Source organism: Schistocerca cancellata, chromosome 2 (genome assembly GCF_023864275.1).
Source record: "Schistocerca cancellata isolate TAMUIC-IGC-003103 chromosome 2, iqSchCanc2.1, whole genome shotgun sequence".
Taxonomy (NCBI): Eukaryota; Metazoa; Arthropoda; class Insecta; order Orthoptera; family Acrididae; genus Schistocerca; species Schistocerca cancellata.
In genome coordinates, this window is record NC_064627.1 from 300,660,170 (window position 1) to 300,665,254 (window position 5,085).

The following is a 5,085-nucleotide window of genomic DNA, read 5'->3' on the forward strand; positions in this document are numbered from 1 at the left end:
ACGTCAAATACTAAGATGCATGAAAAACTGGGGATTTCTGTATGGCGCTTTAATTTATTGCTTCTTTACTACTAATTCTATTTGTAACAGACTTCGGAGACAGTAGGCACATGTACCAGTCCACGTACCCGGAAAATTACATCATCTTACAGCGCATAGTACACGAGATGCGACGTGATAAACATTAAGCTGTGGGGAAACGAAACTGTGGAGCGAAATTCGCTAGACATACAAGTGAAATATGGTAGAAATACTAGTGAAATATGTTAAATATGTGTGAAATGTGTTTGACACGTGGTTATGCAAGCAAGGCGACGGGTAAAAACCTCATCCTGGAACAATTTCAATCAAACTTCGTACGCGTTTTAGTTACAATCTGGATAGAAATACTGGAGGGGGAAGAAGCACAAGCCCCTTATTGACGAGAGTGTGATAATGTGGAGAGAGAAGGGAGGATGAGGAGATGGACAAACGTTGAATGGGAAGGAGGAGATAAGCACAGATAAGAGGGGTAGGCAGTGGACAGAGATAGGAGGGTGGAAAATGGGCACAGAGAGGGAAGAGAAGGAGATGGACAGAGAGGTAGGGGAGGAAAAGTTACGCAGCGAGATCGGGCAGGTGGAGATAAACAGACAGAGGGGGAGAAGGAAATGGACAGAGAAAGCGAAGAGTACGAGATGGTCAGAGATAGATGAGGGGAGAATGATGGACACAGAAAGGGGAGGGAATGAACAGAGAAAGCGAGGCGAGAAGATGGACAGAGAGAGGGGAGAAGGAAAGTGACAAAGGAGAGGGAGAAGGAGATGGATTTAGAGGGGAAAGGAGGAGATCGATAGAGGGGGAAGGAGCAGATGGATGGAGGAAGGAGGGAAAGGTTGACAGAGAGAAGGAGAGGAGGAGACAGAGAGTGTGGGGTGGAGGAGGTGGATCGATAGAGGGGATGGTGGATATAAACAGAGAGGAGGTGAAGGAAGAGACAAACAGAGAGAGGTGGAGGTGGTCTAATAGATGACTGGAATAAATGCATACCAGACAACACCATGTATTCAGCTAGTAAGATAGATAAATCACTCCGTCTTCAGGCCACGATTAGCCTACCGGGACCATCCGACCGCCGTGTCATCCTCAGTGGAGGATGCGGTTAAGAGGGGCGTGGGGTCAGCACACCGCTCTCCCAGTCGTTATGATGGTATTCTTAACCGAAGCCGCTACTATTCGGTCGAGTAGCTCCTCAGTTGTCATCACGAGGCTGAGTGCACCCCGAAAAATGGCAACAGTGCATGGCAGCCTGGATGGTCACCCATCCAAGTGCCGATCACGCCCGACAGCGCTTAACTTCGGTGATCTCACGGGAACCGGTGTATCCACTGCGGCAAGTCCGTTGCCAGTAAGATAGATAAATAGCTGAAAAAATTTAATATGTAGTTGTTTTGGTTTTGTTCGCCAATTTTCGCAAAACATTCCGGCTTTTTTCGAGGTTTCTGCCAACTAATATTTCTCAATGTTTCTGTTACACTGTGTCGTCTGTGTAAGCATTCTCTCCATCCTCCCTTTGTGTACGCTCGAGATCGGCTGTTACTCCCAGCTGAAATGGGCTCCATTCAACGGACTGAAACCTACGTGAGTTTTGTAACAAAGATGGTTTTCAGTCATAAATCACTGATTGTAGAACTTCTTGTCATATTTGCTGAATCACAGCGACTAGTTATTTTCTATTCTTTGGGAGAATTTTTTTGGAGTGTCACCAAGGCTCTGTTTCATTCCCAAGACGTCTGATGGGGTTGAGCAGCCCAGTCCTGCAAACCTACCGATTCTTTCAGAACCATGATGCTGTAGTCCTCGTTTGTAGAGAGGACATTCATCATTCTGACACATAAAGAGCCCGATGCCAAATTTTTGCCACAGTAGAAATAATTCTACTCTGTTCAAAAGTTCCTCATGAAAATATGAACTCACTTGTGCCGTTTGCCGGCCGCTGAAGTCGAGCGGTTCTAGGCGCTTCAGTCTGGAACCGCGCTGCTGCTACGGTCGCAGTTTCGAAGCCTGCCTCGGGTATGGATGTGTGTGATGTCCTTAGGTTAGTTAGGTTTAAGTAGTTCTAAGTCTAGGGGACTGATGACCTCAGATGTTAAGTCCCATAGTGCTAGAGCCATTATCAGAAGTAATCTTCCAAGCCACATTCAAAGTTTCTCAACCACTTGTGTTCCAATGAATTTACCATGCCTTCTTCCACAGTTCTAAAGATCAGTAACTGTGTTTTCTGAGCCATTGTGAGGAACGTCAAGCTTTTGTGCTTGTGATCACTGGCCTTATGGCAGCGCTACGGGGTCTCACAACTACCTGCTCGGCCGTTACAACGGCTAATCCTTCCTGCGCGCACAAAGGATCTGGGCGATCCACTTCTGCACGTAGGTTGCAAATTCTTCCGACAGGGAGCAGACTATACTGGACAGTCTGACCTGTCCAGTTTAAAGGTGCCACTAGATGGCAGTTGGAGTGAGTAGCAGAGTCCAAACAAACACTACTCTGGAGATACCTGTCAGGTAATGTTTTAGGCGTACAAGAGCAATTATAAGAGTTTTCAGCAACCGTGAAGTTTCCACTTAACAGTAACTTCGCTAATGCAGACTCGTCTCATATCTCTTACAAAATTCTTCTGTTGGAATGCTCCAGTTTCGGGGCATTCACAACTGTGCGTCTCAGCTTTGTCAGCACTTACTGTTGAGTTTTTCCCACAGAAAGCAGATATATTAAGTGGACGTGCTTCTGCTTAGCACGTGTGATAAAAAATGGAGTGCAGATTATCTAAAGAGTCAATATCAAACATTCATCTGTGAAGGCGGTCATATGGAAAACCCTCGAGTAAAATTTAAAAGTACTGTAGAATACAATGTAGACATGTACGAGTTTCCTTCAGTGGATAATGTCCCACAATTTTTTCTCATAATTTATTTAGTCTTAAAAGTTAAAATTTAGTGACGTAATCAGTCATTTCTTTCAAATTTTTGCTATACAGGGTGATTCAGCTTTCCCTACTGATGTTTCATGCAACCGCAATGTTATATCTGGCCTTCAAAAACCATGCGCAAGATCTTCATATTTTCTCGCTCGCTACGCGCAAACTATTTGACCTGCAGAAAAAAATAAACAGGAGCTTTATGTATGAAATTTAATATACTTAAATTCTGTAATGGGATACGTTCTTGCTGGAGACCGTAGTTTGCAAGTTATTCAAGAAAAACGTACATTTGTGACCTTCAAACGCAGCTCCACCTTCACACTCATCTTCTTTTGGTCTTCGCTGACTGCCTTTTTTTACGCCACCTGCAGAATCGAACACTTACACATTGTAAAACTGATGTCCGTGTACATTTTACCTAACAGTTTTGTGAATTTTAACAGTATAAAATAAACAATTACGTCGTTGTATCCGCCAGGCCTTCTGACTACGAAACTATTGTGCTTATAGGGTTAAGTCTGCATTGAATTGTCAACTTAATTAGTTTGAGCGTTTAAATTAATGATTTAACAAAATAGCCGTCTATGTTGTTGGTGTACACCCAAATCAATAGAAACCAAAGACGGTCGAATGTCAGGAATAGTTCGTACAGTCGGAAATTTTTGACGGTGGTAGGAGGGAGTGCCACGAACAACATACACTACTTGCCATTAAAATTGCTACACCAGAAGAAATGCAGATGATAAACGGGTATTCATTGGACAAATATATTATACTAGAACTGACATGCAATTTGGGTGCATAGATCCTGAGAAATCAGTACCCAGAACAGCCACCTCTGGCCGTAATAACGGCCTTGATACGCCTGGGCATTGAGTCAAACAGAGCTTGGATGGCGTGTACAGGTACAGCTGCCCATGCAGCTTCAACACGATACCACAGTTCATCAAGAGTAGTGACTGGAGTATTGTGACGAGCCTGTTGCTCGGCCACCATTGACTAGACGTTTTCAGTTGGTGAGAGGTCTGGAGAATGTGCTGGCCAGGGCAGCAGTCGAACATTTTCTGTATCCAGAAAGGCCCGTACAGGACCTGCAACATGCGGTCGTGCATTATCCTGCTGAAATGTAGGGTTTCGCACGGATCGAATGAAGGGTAGAGCCACAGGTCGTAACACATCTGAAGTGTAACGTCCACTGTTCAAAGTGCCGTCAATGCGAACAAGAGGTGACTGAGGCGTGTAACCAATGGCACCCCATACCATCACGCCGGGTGATACCCCAGTATGGCGATGACGAATACACGCTTCCAATGTGCGTTCACCGCGATGTCGCCAAACACGGATGCGACCATCATGATGCTGTAAACAGAAACTGGATTCATCCGAAAAAATTACGTTTTGCCATTCGTGCACCCAGGTTCGTCGTTGAGTACACCATCGCAGGCACTCCGGTCTGTGATGCAGCGTCAAGGGCAAACGCAGCCATGGTCTCCGAGCTGATAGTCCATGCTGCTGCAAACGTTGTCAAACTGTTCGTGCAGATGGTTGTTGTCTTGCAAACGTCCCCATTTGTTGACTCAGGGATCGAGACGTGGCTGCACCATCCGTTACAGCCATGCGGATAAGATGCCTGTCATCTCGACTGCTAGTGATACGAGGCCGTTCGGATCCAGCACGGCCTTCCGTATTACCCTCCTGAACCCACCGATTCCATATTCTGCTAACAGTCATTGGATCTCGACCAACGCGAGCAGCAATGTCGCGATCCGATAAACCGCAATCGCGATAGGCTACAATCCGACCTTTATCAAAGTCGGAAACGTGATGGTACGCATTTCTTCTCCTTACACGAGGCATCACAACAACGTTTCACCAGGCAACGCCGGTCAACTGCTGTTTGTGTATGAGAAATCGGTTGGAAACTTTCCTCATGTCAGCAGATTGTAGGTGTCGCCACCGGCGCCAACCTTGTGTGATTGCTCTGAGAAGCTAATCATTTGAATATCACAGCATCTTCTTCCTGTGGGTTAAATTTCGCGTCTGTAGCACGTCATCTTCGTGGTGTTCAAATGGCTCTGAGCACTATGGGACTCAACATCTTAGGTCATAAGTCCCCTAGAACTTAG

At 45.6% G+C, this 5,085-nt stretch overlaps 1 pseudogene; it reads right to left on the reverse strand.

Moving 5' to 3' along the window:
- Positions 1 to 1,268: 1,268 nt before the first annotated feature.
- LOC126163519 (5S ribosomal RNA) lies at positions 1,269 to 1,386 on the reverse strand (annotated as a pseudogene).
- Positions 1,387 to 5,085: the final 3,699 nt, after the last annotated feature.